This window comes from Thalia democratica, chromosome 8 (genome assembly GCF_965202585.1).
Source record: "Thalia democratica chromosome 8, ktThaDemo2.hap1.1, whole genome shotgun sequence".
In the NCBI taxonomy this organism is placed as follows: domain Eukaryota; kingdom Metazoa; phylum Chordata; class Thaliacea; order Salpida; family Salpidae; genus Thalia; species Thalia democratica.
This window is the reverse complement of record NC_139172.1, coordinates 25,928,722-25,955,196: the sequence shown is the minus strand read 5'-3', so window position 1 is coordinate 25,955,196 and position 26,475 is coordinate 25,928,722. Positions and strand designations below refer to the sequence as shown.

Below are 26,475 nucleotides of genomic sequence, written 5' to 3'. Positions count from 1 at the left end.
TTAAGTATTATAAATCTATCATGAAATACATTTTTTAAGTTAAGATTAACTTAGTACTCAGAATGGACAAAAAATGATGTACTTGCAAAACCTAAAGAAATTCTGAAAACGTTGTCAAATTTACCAAAATCATTTGGCCACCCTGAGGTAGGTTAAACCGTAGTAGTCTTGGATATTTAAATAATAAGTTTCTAAATTACAAACTTAAGTCTTAAAAATAAATGATCCTTTAAAATTATGCATTTAAAACTCCGAACCAAATATATGTATTCAGTTTACTACACAAGTTATGCCATTTGGTGGGAGGAGATTTAAGTGTTTTTGCATAGATCAAAATTTGATCTCTTTAAACAATATAAAGTTAAGTATCTAAATAATCGTTTAAAAACAACTCTTACTTTTTAGTATTTGATTCCTACAAATTATAAGTTTTGTTTGATAATTTAAGTTAGTAGTTTTAACAAACTTTTCTTAGCAGTTTTCAATAAAAAAATTTTTTTTTAATTTTTTGGGTCATTCATCTAGCAAACCTTACATTTTTTTTACTTACTTTAGGGACAATTTAGTAACATAAGTTTATACATCTTCTAAAACAATTGATTTATTAGATTCTAAAACGATTTTTAAAATAGAAGTAGTCCAAAATAATCTGAAAAATATTTCTTTAACTTTGTAAGTATTTCTAGCATAAGTGTTTTTCAGAAATACCATATAAAATAGGTTTTCTTGTAAATAAATTAAGTAGTCGAATTTGACTATCAGGGTACAATAATAGTAAGGCAGCTAGTTTTAATAAATGAAAAGAAAGCGTTTATTAAAATGAACTTGGGAAACCCTGCTATAGAAAATATTTTAAAAGCTTTATTGATTAATTTCAGTAAAGAAGAAGAGTTTTGATTTCAGATATTTTTATCTGAATTTAATATAAGATTTTAAGATGTTAGAAGATAAAATTCAAGAAAATTAATTAAATTCGCCTCAAATGGGTTCTTGTAACCTGACTTTACACGACATTCAAAACAATGGAAATGCAAATTAAAAAGTAATTTTATTATGTAATTTTTTTACAATTTTGTTACAAAACTCCAGGTTTTTTTGCCACCCTATTATCTTGGTATATCCGCTTTAATACTAGTTACTTAATACTGAGTTTGTATTTACTAGTAATTTAAAGACGAACTTTTTGAAGAACAAAAAAGATAAGAAACACTTATGTATAAGAACCGGATGTTTAAAATAACTTAAAACTATTGTAAAAGTGTGAATGTGAGAAAACATGCTCAGTGTAAAAATATTTTAACAAAGAAAAGAACGTCCTCGGGTGGGCTAGAACCACCAACCTTTTGATTAACAGTCGAACGCGCTAACCGATTGCGCCACGAAGACCTGTTGAGATGGCTCATTATTAACTTTATATACCTGAAAACTCTTTTTAGTCTAACACTTGTTAGAAAACTAGTTAAAATATTTTATATACCTTATGTTATCAAAATTGTTGTTGAAAAAAATAAATAGAAAAAATAAATAGAAAATAAACAAAAAATACTTTCCTTTTAGATATTCATACTGATTAGTTCTTATAGAGATTTATACTGTAACTATATGTGAAAAAAAAAGTTAGCAACAAATAGTAAGGTAGTAATTTAAACCAGCTAAACTAATTTAACTAGAGTTAAAAGTTAAAGTTATTGCTTTCTTGATTAGTTTGTAGTTACAGCTAAATGGTTTAATATGTACTTATTGCATTTTGTTTTATAAGTTATTTCCAATGTAGAATGATATTCAAAAAAAAAAGATTTCTTTTAATAAATCTAATTCTTAAAACAAATGGATAATTTTTCATAAGTTTTCAAATAAATATATACCAGTTAAGTTTATTTTAATTGCAAAATTTTTATTTTATTATTATTTTTTTGATCCTATAAGTTTATTAAAATTATACTGATCATCATGAATTAAATACAAGTAAAGCTAACTAAGACATTATATTTTTGTTTATTTAAAAACTTCAATAATATTTGAATAAAAACCTTAATTTAATCAATTTTATAAAACAAAAGAAGCCTGACAGGGGACTTGAACCCCTGACCGTTGGATTAAAAGTCCAACGCTCTACCGACTGAGCTAGCCAGGCTCACGCTAAAACAGGGGTCGGCAAACTGCGGCCCGCGGGCCAAATGCGGCCCGCGAAGGGTAAATCTGCGGCCCGCGAGCACGTTTTTATTTTGAATGGAATGCGGCCCGCGAAAAAAAATTTTGCGGCCCGCAAGCATGCAAATGTGGCCCGCTGAGCAAAAATATATTTTAAGTGAAATTTGTTTCATTAATTTAGTTTTAAGTTCCTGTATAACATTTTGAAACAATTAAAAGACTTTACTGATTTAGCTTAAAAAAGACAGGTTAGCATTATACTAGATATTATTTTCTCAATTTCATAATAACTTTCTTCTTACAACAACAAATTATTTTCTGAAAAAAAAATGTAAAAAGTGCTTTGAACTAGTAAGATAATTGTATAATGCCTACTTGGTAAACAAACTAAATGCAAATGTTTTCCGTTTTGTACAAAAGTAATGCACAGTAACTAACTAAAATGTCATTTCTTTACAGTTCAATTATTTGCACTTTTTTATACCTGAGCTTCTATTACAGATATTTTGTTATTAATGTAATATTTTAGTTTGCAGAAAAACATTTGAAGTAACATAATAAAAAGAAATAAGGTTATTCTGTTTTGGTTTTGAAACCTTTGATTTTTTAGAAGTTTTCTTTGCATTTTAAATAAACTCTCATGCACACCAATGAACAAAGATGCTCATATTTTAAATAAAACTTTTTATTAACTACTTAATTAGAATAAAATTTAGTTTATGATTATCTTTATAACATTATTGTTTCTACATCTAATATCTAAGTGTGTATAGACACATTTAAAACAGTATATACTTTTATACAATAACTTAATAACTTATATACTTATATACATATAAGTTTGAACAATTAGTATTGCCTAAAATTCCCGGAAAAAAAAAATTGACAATTTATACTTTAAAAATATGAAAAAGCCTTGAATTTAAGAATTATCGAAAAAACCTGGAATTTTAAACAATTTTTACAAGTAGAGTAACGAAATTTTGATTTGACACAAACAATCTACCATATAAATATTTTATTAAAAAACACATTTAAAGTAGCTTAATAGTATCTTTTAAATTTTTCTATATTATTTAAGACAGTTTTTTTTACCCTTTAACTTAATTTTATACTAAAAATAGAATCAAAAATTTGTACTTTTAAAAGCTTTATATCGGTGCATTGCACCTTTGCTTTTAAAATGTCTTCACCTATTACTGTGCTTTGTATTGGAACTATACCTAGAAATTCTAAAAAAATGTCAAAACTAGTTAAACCACCCTTAAAAAAATCTAAATAAGCAATATCTGTTGTATCAGCTCTCTCATTTTAACATATTGATTAAGGTCCTATTTTGGTTTAAGCGGCTTTATAATCTTCAGACATTTCCTAAACACGACTTCTTGTTGATATTGAAGAAATAAACATAAATTTTATTAACGCCAACACAAATTATTTAAATAAATTTTAAACTCTTAACGGTATCTTTTTTTAGTAATTACTTTTGCTACTTTATAACTTGCCTTAACAGTTTATTATGATCAGTCTGTAGTTACTGAAAATAATCGTGTGCGTTGTTAAAACGGACTTAGCGATATTTTTTCTTGCAATAACTCGAAACTAACGTATTATAGTTCTTATAGCTCGTCTTATAATTCACATTTGCTCTTTTTAAATGCAATGTTTTTATTGCAGATAAAGAAGTGCTATAATGCTCAATAAAAAATAGATTTTTCTAATTCATTAATAGCTTAATAAGTTTTTATACATTTGTTAAAAATGTTAAAATACTTAACTGTCCATTCAAGATGAATTATAATAATTTTTTAGTTATATAATCAATTCATTGTTAATAAAATTCAATATTTCTTTGTTTTGTGAACTTTATTTTAAACAGGGTTGCCAAACAAACAGGCTAGTTTCTTAATTTTAAACTCAGACTAGGTTAAGGCTGTTTAAGAAATTTTTATAAAACTCAGGTGTATCTTAAACTTTTATTTCAAATACTTTGAATAAATCTTCAAATTCTCAGAATAGTTTTTATGACTGTAGTGTAGTTAACTAATTGTAATTTTTTTGTCTATTTAAATATTGTACTTTTTTATGATATGACATTCTAGTTGTGTATTTAAGCTTGATTAACAGAAAGTTTTTAGCTATTTTAAGTTTTAATATAATTCAAAAATTTTTGCTTTTAAAGTGGCAACTGTGTAAAAGACTGATTAATTACTAAATATGTATTTTATTAAAGTATTCCAGCATTAATTATGTTAAAAAATTAGATTTAGCTTATTTACAGTATAAATAGATTTTAATTTTATTTAATTAACTAAATACTGAATTTTATAAAGACTGCAAACTATTTAGGACGCAATAACTATTTTCGAAAGATTAACATTTTTCTAAATATAGAAAGCCGGTTCATAATATAAAAAAATGTATAAAACTGACCTATAAATGTTTTTCAAGCTCGGTTTTTATACATAGCTAGGTTTTAAGTAAAATAATAAAAATAACTTATTAAGTTTAACTCATTATAAAAGTACATATTTTATTAAGACTTAACTATTTTAAACAATGTGAATTGTATTCCAATAGATATTTATATATTAAATAGGCATTCTATGTGTAGCTAAAATTCATTTAAAGTAATAAAGTAAATAAATTTAAAACAATCTCTGGTGTGACCAAAACTAAAGCCAGAAGATTATTCAAATATCACTAAAACTGTGGCCCACGAAGATTTTGAAAACTTGAAATTTGGCCCGCGAGCACCAACTGCCTGCCGACCACTGCCCTAGACCAACGAGCCACTTATGTGAACATATCTTGTTCGCATTCTATTCATTTAACATGTATTTATGACGCAATAAAGAGGATGATGTTGTGGTGTTTGTCAAAACTGTGCGTTTTATAGTTATTAAAAATCAGTTTTTATTTGAGTTAACACTAGTGTAAGGCACAGCTTATATTGTCTTCTTAAAGTTCTAAGATTTTAAACTAATTTATGAGTGTACCAAATAGTTATTTTCTGTCTAATTTAAAAAAGTAAATTACACCTTGCATTTAATTTAACTAAAGATATATAAATATTTAGTATTTTATTTTAATGATATATACTTCCTTATTTATGTTTTACTTTTAAGACAGTCTTAAATAAATGCGTACATTTACTCACTTAATACCATTTCTGTTGACATAAGAAATTAGATTAACAAGCAAAAATTACAATTACAAAATTTGTATATATTTTTTAACTTACTAGAACAAAATTATAAGTTATAGTAAAAAATAAGAAATAATTTGACGTTGAAAATAAATAAACTATTTACATATTAAATTTTATATGCCGATTTTATAGTTATTTTAGTTATAGTACTTACTTTTTTAAACGATAAATTTAACTATACCAGAGTCAGACTACATTAACAAAATAAATACTTAACAGAATTACAAAGTGATTACTTTAAATATAAAATTGGTTAGTTTATGACATCTAGTAAACTATTTAAGTTATAATAAATTAATATTCTCCTAACTATTATAAACAGAAATGTATTTTGCAAATAAATTTGATTAAGATTATTGGGATGTTAACTTACTGATAGTATTTTCATAACGTTGTTTTAATTGCACAGGAACTTTGTAAAATGCAAAAACTATAACTAAAATAAATATAATATTTGCATATATAATTTATTATGTACATAGTTTATTTAATTCCAACTTCAAATTGTTTCTTAGATTTTATTATAAATTACCATTTTGTTCTAGTAAGTTGAAAAATATAAACAAATTTTGTAATTGTAATTTTTGATTGTTAATCTAGTGTGAACAGAAATGTTATCAAGTGACCACTGTATTAAAAGTAAATGATAAATTAGTAAGTTTATATCATTAAACTAAATTACTAAACATTTATATATACTTAATTAAATTAAATGCAAGGTGTAATTTACTTTTTTAAATTACACAGAAAATAACTATTTGGTACACTCATAAATTGTTTTAAAATCTTGTAGCTTTAAGTAGACGATATAGGATGTGCCTTACATTATTTAAATAAAATAAAAACTGACATTGAATAACTATAAGACGCACAGTTTTGACAAACACCACAACATCGTCCTCTTTATTGTGTCATAATACATGGTACATGAATAGAATGCGAACAAGATATATTCATATAAGTGGATCGTTGGTCTAGGTGTATGATTCTCGCTCTGTATGCCAAAGGTCCCGGGTTCCATTCCCGGGCGAGCCCTTTTTAAAGGCAGTGAAAGCATTATTACGTCAGTACATCGTCACAGAGGCTTCATAAAATGTATTCAGTTAATTTCGAACGTGCCCGGCTAGCTCAGTCGGTAGAGCGTTGGACTCTTAATCCAACGGTCGTGGGTTCGAGCCCCACGTTGGGCGCACCTTTTTATCATTTAATAACAGCTCTAAAATTTTTTTTTAGTTGAATTTTGTAGCAATACATTTAATAAGAATTTTTGCTTTTAAAATTGAATAACATATTAACCATTAAAACTGTATTCAATGGATTTTGTTTGGGAAAATGACACACTAGTGTTAAAAGATTAAATATTTTTAAAGGAAAAATCATTATAATTACTCTTAAAACTAATTTAGAAGCAGTTTTGAATACGTTTTAGTCATAAACTATTATATTCAAAAACTGCTTTTTGTGTCTTATGGTTAATAGTAACTTAAATTAAACATAACAGCAATGAAATTATACAAAAATACGTATTACGTCATACCAGAATAGTTGATTTCAAACAAAGTTATTAACATAGTTTTTAAATAAATTGTTTTTTGTGATGTATGCAGCCAGTTTGTAATTTATTTCTTTTGTTTAAAGATACTGATTTTTCAACGTTTGCAATTTAGATTTTTTCCGCATTGCATAATTTGAATCTATTTTTTAAACTGTATTTGTTTTTCGTTCTTTTTAATGTTTTCCGGTGAATTTTCAAATTAACTTTGTTATCTAAAATGCACGAAGAGACTTTTTTGCAAGGGTCGTTTTTTTTTTTTTATAAATGAGTTTTCTTCTTTTTTTTTACTATCACTTTTACCCCAAATCCTTACCCATGGTCGATAACTTAAATTATTTATTTATTTCTCATTTCTTTGAAATTATCACTGTTACCCCCAACCCTTACCCTTAGTCAGTCACTTTTTTTTTAGTCTTCTTATTATAATTTTTTATTATTTTTTTACTATAACTATTACCCCTAACTTTTACCTTTGGTTGGTTTTCTAGTAATATTATTATTTTTATAAAATATTTTTTTTACTATAACTATTACCCTTGGTCGTTTTTCTATTTTTGTTATTTTTATTAAGTATCGTGCAAAAATGTCACTCGTGCAAAAAGGTCTTCGTGCACCTTTAACTCGTCCCCATATTTGTGTTTATAATCGAGTACCAAGTTTAATGTTGAAATATAGTGTTGAACTATATTAGAATGAAAATTAAAAAAAAAAAGAGTTAAAGATAAGTTGTTTTAACTTACAAAACTATCAACAAATTGATATACTTAGTTTAATGGTACATCAGTTAAGATTTCGGCTTTTATAAACTCATATGTCGTTAGTTGTGCATTATGACGTAATAATCAGTTTTATATTCACAATAATCAATCTTTTAGCGTGAGCCTGGCTAGCTCAGTCGGTAGAGCGTTGGACTTTTAATCCAACGGTCAGGGGTTCAAGTCCCCTGTCAGGCTTCTTTTATTTTATAAAATTGATTAAATTAAGATTTTTATTCAAATATATTTGAAGTTTTTAAACAAACAAAAATATAATGTCTTAGTTAGCTCTACTTGTATTTAATTCATGATGATCAGTATAATTTTAATAAACTTATAGGATCAAAAAAATAATAATAAAGTAAAAATTTTGTAATTAAAGTAAACTTAACTGGTATATATTTATTTGATAACTTATGAAAAATTATCCATTTGTTTTAAGAATTAGATTTATTAAAAGAAATCTTTTTTTTTTAATATCATTCTACATTGGAAATAACTTATAAAACAAAATGCAATAAGTACATATTAAACCATTTAGCTGTAACTACAAACTAATCAAGAAAGCAATAACTTTAACTTTTAACTCTAGTTAAATTAGTTTAGCTGGTTTAAATTACTACCTTACTATTTGTTGCTAACTTTTTTTTTCACATATAGTTACAATATAAATCTCTATAAGAATTAATCAATATGAATATCTAAAAGGAAAGTATTTTTTGTTTAGTAAAGTAATGATACAATTATTTTAAAAATATTTAATTTTCAACTTATCACACAAAGTTTTGAATGAATTGTTTTAGAACAAAAGTCTACTATATTTTAATATTTTTTAATTTTTATCAAATTAAATATAAGCGCAATTAATTGTAAACAGCCATAAAAAAATTTTTAAATGTAAATTTTACTATATAAAAAAAGTAAATAACTTGCAATATATATATATATATATAACTACTATATTATTTATATAAACTTGTATATATAAATAGACAAAAGCATTATTAAAACTTAATCTTATATTAAATAATTCTACAAGAAAACGGGTTGTGAAGCATTAAGTTTAAACCAAAGCATAAGTTTGATAAAATTAACTTAACCTTAAGATTTCAAACTTAAGATTTCAAATTTGATAAACTGAGTTTTATCAAAATAAATATTTATGGTATTGTTGCGTCATAAAACGCTAGTCAGAGATATAATGCTGAGGAATGCAGCTTTAACGTGTGGCCGGTTAGCTCAGTTGGTTAGAGCGTCGTGCTAATAACGCGAATGTCGCGGGTTCGATCCCCGTACTGGCCACATCTCTTCCTCGTTAGTATAGTGGTTAGTATTCCCGCCTGTCACGCGGGCGACCGGGGTTCGATTCCCCGACGGGGAGATTTTTGCATACCAATATTATTAAAGTTGGTATTGTTATCTATTTATTTTTTTCAACAACAATTTTGATAACATAAGGTATATAAAATATTTTATTTAGTTTTCTAACAAGTGTTAGACTAAAAAGAGTTTTTAGGTATATAAAGTTAATAATGAGCCATCTCAACAGGTCTTCGTGGCGCAATCGGTTAGCGCGTTCGACTGTTAATCGAAAGGTTGGTGGTTCGAGCCCACCCGAGGACGTTCTTTTCTTTGTTAAAATATTTTTACACTGAGCATATTTTCTCACATTCACACTTTTACAATAGTTTTAAGTTATTTTAAACATCCGGTTCTTATACATAAGTGTTTCTTATCTTTTTTGTTCTTGAAAAAGCTCGTTTTAAATTACTAGTTAACCGTAAATACAAACTCAGTATTAAGTAACTAGTATTAAAGCGGATAATAGTATATAAAATAGGTTTTCTTGTAAATAAATTAAGTAGTCGAATTTGACTATCAGGGTACAATAATAGTAAGGCAGCTAGTTTTAATAAATAAAAAGAAAGCGTTTACTAAAATGAACTTGGGAAACCCTGCTATAAAAAATATTTATACTAGTTACTTAATACTAGTGATGTACCGGACCCGGATCCGGACTTTTTTTTCAAATCAGAATCCGGCCGGAACCGGATACGGACTTTTTTTTCAAATTAGAATCCGGCCGGAACCGGATCCGGACTTTTTTTTCAAATTAGAGTCCGGCCGGAACCGGATCCGGACTTTTTTTTCAAATTAGAGTCCGGCCGGATCCGGATATCAGACAAAAATGGCAATATCCGGCCGGACCCGGACCCAGATAGTGAGTACGGTACATCATTAGTATAAACTAGCCTAAGTCACAATGAGGTTTTTAAAAACTAAAAAAAATAACTTTAATCTAATAATAAGTAGAACAGCTAGCCACAAGGTTTACAAATTTAGGTGTTATTTACAATTAAAAATCTGAAATCAAGTTCATGAACAAAATACACTAGAAAATTACAAAATATTGAAAACTGGATCAGCTCAAACTCATTCAAAATCTAAAAGAAAACTAGCCTGAGTTTTTATAAAAAACTAAACTAGCCTGAGGCAGTCCAAGATTTTATAAAATTCCCAAAAATTTCCAAACTAGCAGGGTTGCCACTGTTTAAGTCAATAAAACTAGCTTGAGTGAGTATAAACAAGTCTGCGTTAGAATGAGGTTTTTAAAAACTGAAAAAATTACTTTAATATAATAATCAGTAGAACAGCTAGCAAAGGTTGACAATTTGGTAGTAAAGTTGTGGACTGATTGTGGCACACTTAACTTATTTGCACTACCCATCATAATTAAATCCTACCTTATTTAATTAATATCTAACAAATACTAAATTCTAACTGAGACTACTTTCTATAATCAGACACGACAGTTTTGAGTGATGAATCTTTTATATGAAACACAACAAGAAATACTAGCATATACAAAATTATTAATTACTTTGGTAACACTTTAAAAAGTGGAAGCTATTTAAATCTATATCAAAAGACTTAAAACAAAAAACTAAAAATTAAATAAAACTTTTAGTAAACAAGAAACTGTAAAATTTTTAATAAACTATTAAACTATTAACCTGGCTTAAATATTTAAACAATAAAAAACCAGTTGAAATATTCACTTTTAAAACAAAACACTACTTACAATAAGCATTCACAAAAAGTTCAAGATATTTTGTTGCTTCAAGCTGCTCACAAAACTAACTAACTGCTTACATATAAACTGCCTGTCATGTTCTGATGTTTTGTTGCATCAGTATTTAGTTTGAGACATTTCGTCATATGATTCTCATTGGCTCGTACATTCAACCGTATTAACTCTAAATATTCTCTGAGCTCGACTTTAAACAACAAATAATGCAAGTATTCATTCCAAAGTTTTCAATTTTACAACATTTGTAAAGAGTTGCATTTCTAAAATGTTTATTTCATAGTTTAAATATAAACAAGTGTAAATTAGTCACGTGTACAAAATGAGCCAATCGGGGTAGGTGTTTAATTTTAGGTGACGAAAATGACTCTTATTAATTAACACAGGGTTTGATTTTAAAAAAATAATTTTTCAATATGCTCTTTTTTACTAACTAGATCCGGGTCCGGCCGGATCTCTGTTAGGATCCGGCCGGACCCGGATCCGGACTTTTTTTTCAAATTAGAATCCGGCCGGAACCGGACCCGGACTTTTTTTTCAAATTAGAATCCGGCCGGAACCGGATCCGGACTTTTTTTTTTAATTAGAGTCCGGCCGGATCCGGATATCAGACAAAAATGGCAATATCCGGCCGGACCCGGGTAGTGAGTCCGGTACATCACTACTTAGTACTGAGTTTGTATTTACGGTTAACAAGTAATTTAAAACGAACTTTTTGAAGAACAAAAAAGATAAGAAACACTTATGTATAAGAACCGGATGTTTAAAATAACTTAAAACTATTGTAAAAGTGTGAATGTGAGAAAATATGCTCAGTGTAAAAATATTTTAACAAAGAAAAGAACGTCCTCGGGTGGGCTCGAACCACCAACCTTTCGATTAACAGTCGAACGCGCTAACCGATTGCGCCACGAAGACCTGTTGAGATGGCTCATTATTAACTTTATATACCTGAAAACTCTTTTTAGTCTAACACTTGTTAGAAAACTATATAAAATATTTTATATACCTTATGTTATCAAAATTGTTGTTGAAAAAAATAAATAAGAACAATACCAACTTTAATAATATTAGTATGCAAAAATCTCCCCGTCGGGGAATCGAACCCCGGTCGCCCGCGTGACAGGCGGGAATACTCACCACTATACTAACGAGGAAGAGATGTGGCCAGTACGGGGATCGAGCCCGCGACATTCGCGTTATTAGCACGACGCTCTAACCAACTGAGCTAACCGGCCACACGTTAAAGCTGCATTCCTCAGCATTATATCTCTGACTAGCGTTTTATGACGTAACAATACCATAAATATTTATTTTGATAAAACTCAGTTTATCAAATTAGAAATCTTAAGTTTGAAATCTTAAGGTTAAGTTAATTTTACCAAACTTATGCTTTGGTTTAAACTTAATGCTTCACAACCCGTTTTCTTGTAGAATTATTTAATATAAGATTAAGTTTTAATAATGCTTTTGTCTATTTATATATACAAGTTTATATAAATAATATAGTAGTTATATATATATATATATATATATATTGCAAGTTATTTACCTTTTTTATATAGTAAAATTTACATTTAAAAATTTTTTTATGGCTGTTTACAATTAATTGCGCTTATATTTAATTTGATAAAAATTAAAAAATATTAAAATATAGTAGACTTTTGTTCTAAAACAATTCATTCAAAACTTTGTGTGATAAGTTGAAAATTAAATATTTTTAAAATAATTGTATCATTACTTTACTAAACAAAAAATACTTTCCTTTTAGATATTCATATTGATTAATTCTTATAGAGATTTATATTGTAACTATATGTGAAAAAAAAAGTTAGCAACAAATAGTAAGGTAGTAATTTAAACCAGCTAAACTAATTTAACTAGAGTTAAAAGTTAAAGTTATTGCTTTCTTGATTAGTTTGTAGTTACAGCTAAATGGTTTAATATGTACTTATTGCATTTTGTTTTATAAGTTATTTCCAATGTAGAATGATATTAAAAAAAAAAAGATTTCTTTTAATAAATCTAATTCTTAAAACAAATGGATAATTTTTCATAAGTTATCAAATAAATATATACCAGTTAAGTTTACTTTAATTACAAAATTTTTACTTTATTATTATTTTTTTGATCCTATAAGTTTATTAAAAATATACTGATCATCATGAATTAAATACAAGTAGAGCTAACTAAGACATTATATTTTTGTTTATTTAAAAACTTCAATAATATTTGAATAAAAACCTTAATTTAATCAATTTTATAAAACAAAAGAAGCCTGACAGGGGACTTGAACCCCTGACCGTTGGATTAAAAGTCCAACGCTCTACCGACTGAGCTAGCCAGGCTCACGCTAAAAGATTGATTATTGTGAATATAAAACTGATTATTACGTCATAATGCACAACTAACGACATATGAGTTTATAAAAGCCGAAATCTTAACTGATGTACCATTAAACTAAGTATATCAATTTGTTGATAGTTTTGTAAGTTAAAACAACTTATCTTTAACTCTTTTTTTTTTAATTTTCATTCTAATATAGTTCAACACTATATTTCAACATTAAACTTGGTACTCGATTATAAACACTAAAAATAACAACTACTTTACTACTTAAAAAATGGGGACGAGTTAAAGGTGCACGAAGACCTTTTTGCACGAGTGACATTTTTGCACGATACTTAGTAAAAATAACAAAAATAGAAAAACGACCAAGGGTAATAGTTATAGTAAAAAAAATATTTTATAAAAATAATAATATTACTAGAAAACCAACCGAAGGTAAAAGTTAGGGGTAATAGTTATAGTAAAAAAATAATAAAAAATTATAATAAGAAGACTAAAAAAAAGTGACTGACTAAGGGTAAGGGTTGGGGGTAACAGTGATAATTTCAAAGAAATGAGAAATAAATAAATAATTTAAGTTATCGACCATGGGTAAGGATTTGGGGTAAAAGTGATAGTAAAAAAAAAGAAGAAAACTCATTTATAAAAAAAAAAAACGACCCTTGCAAAAAAGTCTCTTCGTGCATTTTAGATAACAAAGTTAATTTGAAAATTCACCGGAAAACATTAAAAAGAACGAAAAACAAATACAGTTTAAAAAATAGATTCAAATTATGCAATGCGGAAAAAATCTAAATTGCAAACGTTGAAAAATCAGTATCTTTAAACAAAAGAAATAAATTACAAACTGGCTGCATACATCACAAAAAACAATTTATTTAAAAACTATGTTAATAACTTTGTTTGAAATCAACTATTCTGGTATGACGTAATACGTATTTTTGTATAATTTCATTGCTGTTATGTTTAATTTAAGTTACTATTAACCATAAGACACAAAAAGCAGTTTTTGAATATAATAGTTTATGACTAAAACGTATTCAAAACTGCTTCTAAATTAGTTTTAAGAGTAATTATAATGATTTTTCCTTTAAAAATATTTAATCTTTTAACACTAATGTGTCATTTTCCCAAACAAAATCCATTGAATACAGTTTTAATGGTTAATATGTTATTCAATTTTAAAAGCAAAAATTCTTATTAAATGTATTGCTACAAAATTCAACTAAAAAAAAATTTTAGAGCTGTTATTAAATGATAAAAAGGTGCGCCCAACGTGGGGCTCGAACCCACGACCGTTGGATTAAGAGTCCAACGCTCTACCGACTGAGCCAGCCGGGCACGTTCGAAATTAACTGAATACATTTTATGAAGCCTCTGTGACGATGTACTGACGTAATAATGCTTTCACTGCCTTTAAAAAGGGCTCGCCCGGGAATGGAACCCGGGACCTTTCGCTTACAGAGCAAGAATTATACACCTAGACCAGGGGTCGGCAGGCAGTTAGTGTTCGCGGGTCAAATTTTAACTTTTCAAAGTCTACGCGGGCCGCAGTTTTAGTTTTAGTGACATTTGAATAATATTTTGTTTTTAGTCTTACTAGTGAAAGTTTTACTTTTATTCACTTTGATATTTCAAATTACTTTTAGATATACAGAGAATGTCTATTTAAATTATAAATACTTTATAGAATAAAATTTACATTGACTAATGTACTTAAGTCTTAATAAAATATGTACTTTCTTAAAGACTAATAGGTTAAACTTAATATTTTGTAATTTTACTTATAACCTAACTCTGTATAAAAATTCAAGCTTAAAAATATTTTAGAGGTCACTTTTATGCCTTGTTTGTACTATAAACCCTTTTTTCATGTTTCTAAAAATATTTATTTAAAAAAATAAAATTTGCGTCTAAAATAGTTTACAATCTTTTAAAAATTCAGTAATCAATTAACTAAATAAATCTAATACCTATTTGTTATGTAAAAATCTAAAACAAATTTTTAACATGATTAACTCTCAAATACATTAATAAAATACGTTATTAGTAATTAATTAGTATTTTACATGGTTGCCACTTTAACAGCAAAATGTCTAAGTTATATCAAACCAGCCAAGTTAATTAAAAGTTGAAAAAACATAAAACTTAGTCTTAATCAAGCTTAAATACCTATTTGAAATATCATCATTATAAAAAAGTACACAATATCTAAAGAGACAAGAAAGAAAAATGCAACTATTAAACTACATTACGGTTGTAAAAACTATTCTGAGAATTCAAAGTGTTTAAAATAAAAGTTTCACACACACACCTGAGTCTTAAAAAAAATGTCTTAAACAGGTTTAACCTAGTCTGTATTCTTCAAACTTTTAAACTAGCCTGCTTGTTTGGCAACCCTGTTTAAAAGAAAGTTCACAAAATAAAGAAATAACGAAGTTTATTAACAGTGAATTAAATATAAATCAAAATAAGTATTACAAGTCAGTTTCAATGGACAATTACGGTTTATTAAACACTTTTAACAAAAGTATAAAAGCTTATTAAGCCTTTAATGAAGAAGAATAACTAACTTTCTATTAAGAATTATAGCAATTCTTTATCTGCAATAAAAAACTTGCATTTGAAAAGAGTAAATGTGAAATATAAGACGAGTTATAAGCATTGAAAAACGTTATTTAGGAGTTATTGCAAGAAACGAAAAAAAAAAAGCAAATTACTTAAGTTAGTTCCAACAAAGCACATGATTATCTTCAGTACCTACAGACTGATTGAAGAAAAAGTTAAGGCAAGTTATAAAGTAGCAAAACTAATTACTAAAAAGAAGATACCGTTTAGAATTTTAATTTTCTTAAAGAGTTTATGTTGACGGTAGTATAAGATTTTTGTTTATTTCTTTACTGACAACAAAAGTCGTGTTTAAGAAATGCCTGAAAATTATAAAGCAGCATAAATCAAATTAGGACTTTAATCAATCTGTTAAGATGAGAGCACTGTGAAAACATATATTGATATCTGAGACTAAATTTGAAATTTTAGAAGAATTTCTAAGTTTAGTTCCAATGCAAAGTACAGCAATAAGTAAATAGATTTTAAAAGCAAAGGTGCAATGCACCAACATAAAGTTTGTGAAAGTACAATTTTTTTTTTTCTGTTTTCAATATAAAATTAAACTAAAGGTAAAAAAAATCTTTTAAACATAATATCAATTTTAAAAAGATGCTCTTAAGCTACTTTAAATGTGGTTTTTAATAAAAATAACTATATGGTAAATTTTTGTTTCAAATTAAAATTTCATTACTTTACTTGTAAAACTTGTTTGAAATTCCAGGTTTTTCAAAAATTCTCAACTTCAAACTTTTTTCAGATTGTTTAAGTATAAATTTTCAGATTCCAAGATTTACCGGGACTCAAGTTTTTTGGCAACACTGATTATTCACACTTATATACAGTAGTATAAACAGTATTTCAAATTGTATCAGCTGCAAGATTTAAAATTAACATACATTATAATTCAAACCAACACTGTGTATTGACCAAAACATATATCATAAATTTAATTTGCCACTCTTTAAAGAAAAAAATCCAGCCTTAGTGACAAAAAACTAGCCTGATATTTTTGTATACAAAAAGCAATTCAAGTAAATAACTGAAAAAAAGACTAAATTGGCCAGAGATTTAAAGTCTTCAAATAGTCATAGTCTAAGTTTGTAGCAATGTTTAGTTATTTATAAAATTGAATTTGAACTTATTTGATTCACAATGTACTACAAACTTAATAAATAAACCATCCTTGAATCTAGCTTGTATTAAATTGGTAGTTTCAACGAGCAGTAATTGTTTATATTAGTATGCAATGCATAACAATTAACTTCACTTGCCTAAAACCATTATTTGAAAAATAAAAATGTGTACATAACAAAAACTATTTTAATTTATGTCATATATATTCTTTTAAATGTTTCTGAACACACTTAGAAATTACATTTAGGTACAATAATGTTAGACATTTATGCATAAACTAAACTTAATCTAACTTAAGTAGTAAATAAAAAGTGGTTTAAAATATGAGCATCTTTGTAAACTTGTGTGCATTGTCCTAGACCAACGATCCACTTATGTAAACATATCTTGTTCGCATTCTATTCATTAAACATGTATTTATGACGCAATAAAGAGGATGATGTTGTGGTGTCAAAACTGTGCGTCTTATAGTTATTCAAAGTCAGTTTTTGTTTGACTTAACTAATGTAAGGCACAGCTTATATTGTCTTCTTAAAGCTCCAAGATTTTAAAACAATTTATGAGTGTACCAAATAGTTATTTTCTGTGTAACTTAAAAAAGTAAATTACACCTAAAGTGTATCATGACGTAATATAAAGGGTGTTGTTGTGGCGTTTGTCAAAACTGTACGTTTTATAGTTATTCAAATCCAGTTTTTATTTAAATTTAACTAATTTAGTGGACGATACAGCTTATATTGTTTACTTAAATCTTAAAGTTTAAGATTTTAAAATAATTTATGTGTGTTGTGTACCAAATAATTATTTTCTCTGTAACTTAAAAAATAAATTACACTTTGCATTTTAATTTAACTAAAAACATATAAATATTTAGTAATATAGTTTAGTTATCATCTGCGTTGGTGTCAATTTAATTTCGAGTTGCGTCTTTTTCCTTACTTGTTGCTCTAGTGACGATTTGTTGTACAGAGAATATATTTATTGACTTAGTTGATTTATTGCAAATTTCCGAATAAGACATTTAAAATTTATTAACTAAAACATAAATTTCTGGTTTAATTAATATAAAAAAATTTCAATAGTGAGGTAAGTTCACACAATTATATTATAAAATATACACTAACGGTTCTTGATTGAAATATATTTTTGAACCCTGCTCGATAATGTGTTGAGCTTTGAACTTATAGATTCTTTCGTAGTAGAGTTAAAGTGGTTTCCGCGTCTCTTATTTTTTGAGAATAACTTTTTCCAACTTCGCATCGACGGACGGAAATTTTCAAATTAAAACGAATGGAACAAATCAGCCCCAGAAACATCGTATAGCGACCAATGGTTTTTAAAAAAGTAACACTAATTAAAAAGCAACCGCCTTTATATATTTATATATACAAGTTGAAAATACATTAACTCCCTCGAATAAACAATGTTATCGTGGGAAACAGAGGGTTTTAAAAGCGTTGTTGTTTATTGTTTTAAAATAGTTTATTTCTATAAATTATATACCATCGGCACATAGTGATATAAGCTTACTAATTTTTGATTTACTTTTACAGTGGCCTTAAATGCAAGACGGTAGTTTTAAATAACATTTTTGGTCACATTTGAAACTAGATTTAATCAAAAATTACAGTTACAAAATTTGTTTATGTAATTTAACTTACTAGAACAAAATGATAAGTTGTAGTAGAATCTAAGAAACTATTGCCGTTGGAAATAAATAAATTATGTACATATTAAATTTTTTATATCAAACTTATATTTACTTTAGTTATAGTTTATTACTTTTTAAAAAATTCCTGTGCAATTTAAAAAAGTTATGAAAATACTATCAGTAGGTTAACATCACAAACAAATTTACTTCAAAAATTGTTTTCTGTTTTAAATATTTAAGTTAAGGGAAAACTTAAATAACTTATTAGATGTCATAGATTTACCAACTTAATGTTTAAAAGTTAATATTTTCTAACTCTGTTAAGTATTTATTGAGTTGTTGTCATCTGAATCTGGTACAGTTTATTTTGTTTTTGAATATTGTATTCTATACATAGCAAACAACTAAAAAGTTTTACTTTATTGGATTAACATACTAATAATTAGCATGTTTCATTTCATATACACTATGAAAATAGTATGAACTTACTAGTAAATAAGTAATATTATAAATATTGAACGCAGAATCAGTTGATCCAAGCAAAAGTTTAGGGGTATGATTCTCGATTTGGGTGCGAGAGGTTCCGGGTTCAAATCCTGGACGAGCCCTTTTTGATATCATTAAAGCATGCATGGTTACGTCATTACATCGTCACAAGGACAACTTAAACTGTATATAGTTGTTTCCGAACGTGCCCGGCTTGCTCAGTTGGTAGAGCGTTGGACTCTTAATCCAACGGTCGTGGGTTCGAGCCCCACTTTTGGCGCATTTTTTTATCATTTAATAAAAGCCTTAAAAATTGTTTTTCGGTTGTAGTTTGTAGCAATACATTTACTTCTTATTTAATTTATTTGAAAAAACTTTTACCTTTCAAATTGAATAATATATGAATCATTAAAATTGTATTCAATGGATTTTGTTTGGGAAAATGACACATTGGTGTTAGAGATTAAAAAAGAAAAATTTCAATTTAATTTTACTTAAAAATAATTTTTAAAGAGTTTTAATTACTTTTTAGTCATAAACTATATATTCAAAAAAAAATTTTTGTGACTTATAGTAACTTTAATTCATATTAAATTTATTTATTTACACAAAGGCAACAACGTTTCATCCCTAAGGGATCTTCAGGCCTGCAAAATAAAATAAAAATAAGACGATGGATAACTAAAAATGTATAATAATGCAAAACATTATAAACAGATTTAAATTAAAAATCATAATATCAATAAAATGTTATTACTAAATAACTAAATTAACAAAATTAAAAAACAAAACTAATAATAGTAATAAGAATAATAAATTTTAAATAGCATTTATACTTACAACAATTGATATGCTTTATATATATTTAGATTTAGCTTATAACAACACAAAACAAAATGGCATTTAACAAATAAGGGTACAAGCAAAAACAAAAATAAGTAACAAAAGATTTAAATACGCTAAGTTTTAAAATAAAATTTCCTAAAGTGAGGGCGGGTGTAAAAGAGCTGTTGTCTTTTGTTTAAAATTCGTTTCTTGTTAGCAAGTGCTATTTTAATTTTTCCAGGTAGCAAGTTTTGCAGATTTTACCTATACTTTTTATTTCTCTAATCTTATGCATGATGTTCCACCTTAATTCGTAGCAAGTGTTATTGTTTTTTAATCTCTAAATGTACTTGTAAAATTCTGCTCCTTTGTTATTTTCATTCCTAATATCACTTATGTGTGCATACCACCTCTTTTTTAATAGGCCTCCCTTTGATCCTATATATTCCTTTGTTTCGATCTGACTAGTGATTGTCACCTTATATACAACATTCTCATGCAAGCACTTGCCACTTAAGGGGCAGGAGTCTTTGTCGCGGCAGTTGCACGTCTTATTCTCTTGGTCTTTCTTATGGTTCAATTTACTTAGTATCTTCTTGTTGTGGCCACTTATCAATGATTTTACATACAACAGTACGATACTTTGCAATTACTTCTGTTAAAGATCTTTTTCATGCTCTCTGTTTTAAAGTGTTGGTCAATTAGATCCAAGAACTTTTTCCCAATTTTAGTTTTAACTGATTGGCAGTATGGGGGATTAAAGAACATTTTTTTTCTTGTTCGTTTACGTTTCTTTTTGTCAACAGGGTTGGTTTGTTTTCATATTTAAGTTTTGTGTTTGAAGTTAGACTGGCGTATAGCAACTTGATAGCTATGTTTTGTATTATCAAAGGTTAGTTGGTCTGTAGACAGCCTATTTAATCTTTTCTCTATCATTTTGGGTAGGTTTTTCTTGATTATCGTCGGGTGGTTGGAGTTATTGTTGATGTATCTGATTGAGGAGTTTTCTTTTCTGTATGGCATATGACAACTATTGGTTAGGTCTAATGTGATGTCCAAGAAGTTGCATCTAGTCATACCAATTTCTATTGTGATGCTAAAACCGATGTCTTTAAAGATCTTTATTGTTTGCTTTTTTTGTGTTCTCAAGATCCTGGTTGTTTTTGTGCTTGATGAATGCTAAACCATCATCCCTATATAGGCCTATTTGGTTTGACATGTATGTTTTCCCTATCAAGAATTAATAGGCTAATAAGGTCGCATAACTCAGCTCCAAAGTATGACCCCATGTAACTTTAATTCAGATTATTTCCCAAAAATGCATTGCCGTTAATCAAACCCGGGCCTCCCGCTGGCAGGCGAGAATTCTACCACTGAACCAACTATACTCGTGGTGAGAAAGACAATATTGCGTTTACATTAACTTAAAGTTTTATATTAGGAATTTGTTTACGAAATGCTTCTAATTACAATATTAATTAACGTTGATTTGCTTTATTTTAACCTTATTTTTCAAGACATTTTATTAGGAGTAATTTTTGTTGTAATTTTTTTAGTTTTAAAACTATGTATTATTGGCAAACAATCGTTATTGCTGCTGTACATTTCTTTGTAAAAAAATCTAAAACTTATTTGAATGTATTTTAGATATATAATACATACAATAAGCCCACATGGTTAGACTTCAACAGCGGTACATCGTGTCTGCTTAATGAAGACAAAACCAGGTCGCAAAATGTCACATAGACTGTTGTTTTGATGTTTGTCGGCCAAGTCTAGTGCTTATTAAATGATAGCAAAAATAAAAACCAAAACATCTCAGCTTTACTGAATATAGCAGAATTTTTCTTGTATGTTGTTTAAAAGCTGACTAAGCATTTATTTTATAGGTTTTACATATATAAGTTTCCATTTTAACTTATTAGTTAAACATAACTTTAAATGGTTTACTGCAATTATAATGAACTCAATTATTTACTTAAACAAAAAACACTTTATTTCTACAATTATGCTAGATAAACCTTTGTGTATATACGACAGCTTTACTATGGAAATGTCCTTACTACAGATCATCAATACTAAAAAGCTTACAAAATCTGCTTGTTCAAGTATTACTTGTTCAATATGTTAATAGAAAAACTTTGCAGTTTTATAAAGGATATTGTACTAATTTATTCCAGATGAAAGCATGGAAATTAATTAATTTTGTAAATTTCTAGGAAAATTTTGGAATTTATTTCTGACTTTAGAGGATTTTTAATAAATTTTTACTATTTGAAGGCTTTGGAAAATAAGGAATTTTGTAAAATTAAACTGACAAAATCTGATTTTTTAAAAATTTTATCAAACTTCCTGACTTTTAATCAAAACCCCCCATTTTTTCATGACTTTTGTCATTTTTTTAAATTTTTCCTGGCCATGTGGCAAGCCTGCTGTAGTTTACAACACTTCTTGCATTAATTGAAACATAATAACATTTATTTAAACAGTGTATTTTATTTAATTATAGTTAAAAATGATACATACACTGGTTGTAAAATAATACTGCCTTTAAACTTGAAAATAGAATGTCAGAAGTGGGATTCGAACCCACGCCCACAATTGTGGACCAGAACACTCAGCATCGCATTACGATGAAGCTTTACGCTTGAGTCTGGCGCCTTAGACCACTCGGCCATCCTGACTTGTGGTGAAAACAGTGAAATAGCGTATATATAATATGACGTAACAATGCCACAATTAGATATATTCAAACAATACTTGCCTATCAAAAAATATAATCTACTGAGCAACTATAAAAACAGAAGATATAACAAAATTTTACGTGGGTTGCACTAGTACAACATTTAAAAACAGATATAGCAACCATAAAACAAGCTTTACTAACAAATTAAAAAAGCACAATACCGAATTATCGAACTATATTTGGGAGTTAAAAGACGCAAAAAAAGACTATAATTTTAAATGGGAAATACTCAGCAGAACCAAAACAAAACCGAAAAACAACAAAACATGCCATTTATGTTGCTGGGAAAAGTACGAAATTAAAAAAATTAAAAAAAAAAACTTTCATAAAATAAAAGAAAAGAAAGGCAGCAACCCTGCCTCCATAATCAAAACATGTATTTTAAAAGAACAAAAACCACTAATTAATAACAAAAAATAACAACAAAATAAAACCAAAAACAAGAACAAACAAAGCAAAAATAAGTTGACTTGTACATAAGTTGTTTTTAAAATAGTTGAAACGTCACAATGTGTTTTTATATGTGATTCTTTAAAAAAATTGCTTTGTTATTTATTTCGTTCTGAGAATATGCAAAAAGCATTGAAACTAAGTAAACGATTCGAAAATTAGTCGTTATTTTATATCATAAATAGATATATGTATATTCATAATAAGGCTTAAATTCGTCAAATATAGTTTAAGATTTACTGATCATTTTGGTAAATAAAAGTTTAGTTGAAAAAAGTATTTGATTTTAAAAACTACAAATTCAGGCTTAGTTTGCCCAAAATCCAAGTAAATTATTGTTTTGCATATAATTACCAAAATATTACATATCAGCTACTTACAAACAGTAGCTATAAAATCGCTTGTATGTGCGTCATACCACAAGCCGCTGTGGCCGAGTGGCTAAGGCGATTGAATAGAAATCAATTTGGCTCTGCCAGCGCAAGGTCGAATCCTGCCGACGACGTTTTTTAATTTTTTATTATTGAAGGTTATTTTATACTTTTAGTAGAGAAACATAAATTTCAATTTCAAATAGCAGGATTATAAAGTTTTAGTTAATATTATCATAAACAGACAATCGAAATACATGGTGCCTGCCGCTCAGATCAACTCAGACTTTTCAAAACTTCCCAGCATCGAATCTTCGCCCATTTCAAAAAAACTGAACATGTTCCAACTTCCCCTCGATAACAATAGTAACAACTTTCGAAGAAAAGCAGTGCAGAAAGTCACTTCAATGCAAAAAGTTATTGATGCTTCACCGCCTAGAAAGAAACAGCAGTTTAGTTTTTCAATACTTATACATAGGAAAACTTCTTTTTTAAAGTTACTATTTGGAACTCATTCTTTAAACATAAATAAAGTAGTTACTAATAAATGTTTTTTACTAGTTTAGAAATAAGAGTTAAATAGTAAGATATAGCTCAATTAAAAATGATTATATTTTTTCAATCAAATAACTCATATCTACACTTGTATTTAGATAACACAAACAATTTACTTATATTTATAAAGTTTTTAAAATACTCTTTAATATATAACTAAACATTAGATTACAATATTTTACAGATTTTTTCTGCCAGTAGCTCCCGAATCGCCAGTGAAGCCAAACAACCAAGCGTTTCGTTCAGTCACGTGACAAGTTTTTCGACCAATCAAATATCGACAAGCCGTCTTTCTTCAATTCGGATAAGTTCATCCTGCCTTCGTACAACGGACCCAACGGAACTTTCAGAAAATAAATTTTCTTTGAGATCCGTCGAGGAACTGTGTAAGTTATATATTTTAATGTTTTTTTCGCTAATTAAAAGCTAATTTGACTTCATATAGTATTTAGCATTGTTTTTTTTCTTAATAACTTCTTGTGATCTTTATTTATATAACTAATCTATTAAAGTTAATATTTTTTGAAATTAAGACAATAGCAGCATTATACCAATTTAGTGCTTGTGTAAATATTTTCAAAGTTTTTGGTCTCAGTGTTTTTTTTATAAAATTTTATTACTTATTTTTTTGTTTTAGTTGTTCAAAATTTGTTTATCGAATTTAATTTTTCAGCTGAAAGATACAATCAAGTTTATTGAAAATTTTCAAATTTCATAGCTGTTCAATCTATTGTTAGTTTGTAACAATTTTTACATAAGTAATACTGATTTATTTATTTTTTATTGCAACTTGGTTAACTCCTAAAGTCAACGATGTCATATTCTGTCCTTCTAATATAATCCGTAACGATAGGACAAGTAGAGGTGGAGGTGTTGCTGTCCTTTACAGATCATTATTTTCTTTATATGCTTAGAAATATTTTTTAATGTAACTCTTTAACTGGTTAAAAATTATTAGATAAATTTAAGAAATATTTATAAACGTTATTTTCTTATAACTGTTGTTGTTAAGCAATAAATGGATAACAAAACTGAATAAAAGAACTCCCCGTCGGGGAATCGAACCCCGGTCGCCCGCGTGACAGGCGGGAATACTCACCACTATACTAACGAGGAAGATATGTGGCCAGTACGGGGATCGAACCCGCGACATTCGCGTTATTAGCACGACGCTCTAACCAACTGAGCTAACCGGCCACACGTTCGGTAAGCATTTAAAAGGTCTATACTTCTGACTAGCGTATTATGACGCAACAATACCACAAATAATATTTTGGTAAAATTTCAGTTTATCATACAATTGTGCATTCTTAAATTTTATGAAACTTGTATTTTGGTGTAACTTACTGATGTTTTACAACCTGTTTCCTTGTACAATTATTTAATATTAGATAAAGTTTTAATATAAGTTTTGTCTAATTATATACACATATACCTAAATTTTGTAAGTTATTTGATTTGTTATGTGAATAACTTCTATATTAAAAACTTAATATGTGTGTTTAAATTTGGTTAAGCTTTTATTTAATCAAATTAAAACTTTATGCTAGTATACTTTCTGTTCTACAACAATTCATTTATTGAAAATTAAATACTTGAAATAACTTGTAATATTATTTTACAAAATTAAAAATACTTTCTTGATCAATTATATTGATTTGTTCTTATAAAGATTTATACTGTAACTATATTTGAACAATCTTTTAGCAGTAAAAAGTAAGGTGTAAATTTAAAACAGCTAAACAAATTTAGTTGGAATTTAAAGTTAAGTATTAATATTTTCAGTTTTAAGAAGTTGATTAGTTTGTAGTTACAGCTAAACTATTTTATTTGTACTTATTGCATTTTTTTATAAGTTATTTCCCATGTAGAATAAAACTCAAAAAATTGACATCTTTTGATGTATCTAGTATGTTTAAATGCAAATAGATTATTCTTATAACTTATCTAACAAATATATACCAGTTAAATTTATATTACTTACATTGTTTTTGTATAATTAAATCATTTAAATTTAGTTTATAATTGAGTTAAATACTAATAGAACCAAGTAAAATATAGTATCTCTATTTATTTAAAAATGTTTATAAAATATGAATATTATTTAACATAAACAATGTTTTAGAAGAAAAAATGGCCTGACAGGGGACTTGAACCCCTGAACGTTGGATTAATGGTCCAATGCTCTATCGACTGAGCCAGCCAGGCTTACGCTAAGTAGTTGATTGTTGACGATATAAAACTGATTACTACGTCATAACGCTTATACTGTCAAGTTTTGAGTTTAAAAAATGCAAAACCTTAATTGTTATACTGTGTATATCAAGGCGTGGATAGTTTTGTAAGTTAAAAATAACTTTCCTTTATTTCTTAATTTTCTCTTAATTATAATATAGTTTGTTTACTTAATTATATTATATTTTAACATTAAACGCAGTACTCGTTTTATAAAATAATATATGACTTATAAAAGTATATTTAAAAGTATGATAAGATAGAATTATAAATTGTTGACTAAACTAAGTTATAGTGTGTTAA

General features: G+C 27.3%; 14 non-coding genes across 14 annotated transcripts; 5 read left to right on the top strand and 9 right to left on the bottom strand.

The window, feature by feature from the left end:
• Positions 1-2,061: 2,061 nt before the first annotated feature.
• On the bottom strand, positions 2,062-2,134 carry Trnak-uuu (transfer RNA lysine (anticodon UUU)). Its single transcript has one exon. It is a non-coding gene; the product is annotated as a tRNA-Lys (tRNA).
• A 4,345-nt stretch (positions 2,135-6,479) lies between these two features.
• On the top strand, positions 6,480-6,552 carry Trnak-cuu (transfer RNA lysine (anticodon CUU)). Its single transcript has one exon. It is a non-coding gene; the product is annotated as a tRNA-Lys (tRNA).
• Positions 6,553-7,797: 1,245 nt separating this feature from the next.
• On the top strand, positions 7,798-7,870 carry Trnak-uuu (transfer RNA lysine (anticodon UUU)). Its single transcript has one exon. It is a non-coding gene; the product is annotated as a tRNA-Lys (tRNA).
• A 1,030-nt stretch (positions 7,871-8,900) lies between these two features.
• Trnai-aau (transfer RNA isoleucine (anticodon AAU)) lies at positions 8,901-8,974 on the top strand. Its single transcript has one exon. It is a non-coding gene; the product is annotated as a tRNA-Ile (tRNA).
• Positions 8,975-8,981: 7 nt separating this feature from the next.
• On the top strand, positions 8,982-9,053 carry Trnad-guc (transfer RNA aspartic acid (anticodon GUC)). The gene has a single exon. It is a non-coding gene; the product is annotated as a tRNA-Asp (tRNA).
• Positions 9,054-9,221: 168 nt separating this feature from the next.
• Positions 9,222-9,295, top strand: Trnan-guu (transfer RNA asparagine (anticodon GUU)). The gene has a single exon. It is a non-coding gene; the product is annotated as a tRNA-Asn (tRNA).
• A 2,309-nt stretch (positions 9,296-11,604) lies between these two features.
• Positions 11,605-11,678, bottom strand: Trnan-guu (transfer RNA asparagine (anticodon GUU)). The gene has a single exon. It is a non-coding gene; the product is annotated as a tRNA-Asn (tRNA).
• A 167-nt stretch (positions 11,679-11,845) lies between these two features.
• Positions 11,846-11,917, bottom strand: Trnad-guc (transfer RNA aspartic acid (anticodon GUC)). Its single transcript has one exon. It is a non-coding gene; the product is annotated as a tRNA-Asp (tRNA).
• A 1,118-nt stretch (positions 11,918-13,035) lies between these two features.
• Trnak-uuu (transfer RNA lysine (anticodon UUU)) lies at positions 13,036-13,108 on the bottom strand. The gene has a single exon. It is a non-coding gene; the product is annotated as a tRNA-Lys (tRNA).
• A 1,269-nt stretch (positions 13,109-14,377) lies between these two features.
• Trnak-cuu (transfer RNA lysine (anticodon CUU)) lies at positions 14,378-14,450 on the bottom strand. The gene has a single exon. It is a non-coding gene; the product is annotated as a tRNA-Lys (tRNA).
• A 7,933-nt stretch (positions 14,451-22,383) lies between these two features.
• On the bottom strand, positions 22,384-22,499 carry Trnal-caa (transfer RNA leucine (anticodon CAA)). Its single transcript has 2 exons — positions 22,462-22,499; positions 22,384-22,429 (listed from the first exon to the last, which is right to left on the bottom strand). It is a non-coding gene; the product is annotated as a tRNA-Leu (tRNA).
• Positions 22,500-24,981: 2,482 nt separating this feature from the next.
• Trnad-guc (transfer RNA aspartic acid (anticodon GUC)) lies at positions 24,982-25,053 on the bottom strand. Its single transcript has one exon. It is a non-coding gene; the product is annotated as a tRNA-Asp (tRNA).
• A 7-nt stretch (positions 25,054-25,060) lies between these two features.
• Positions 25,061-25,134, bottom strand: Trnai-aau (transfer RNA isoleucine (anticodon AAU)). Its single transcript has one exon. It is a non-coding gene; the product is annotated as a tRNA-Ile (tRNA).
• A 938-nt stretch (positions 25,135-26,072) lies between these two features.
• On the bottom strand, positions 26,073-26,145 carry Trnan-auu (transfer RNA asparagine (anticodon AUU)). The gene has a single exon. It is a non-coding gene; the product is annotated as a tRNA-Asn (tRNA).
• Positions 26,146-26,475: the final 330 nt, after the last annotated feature.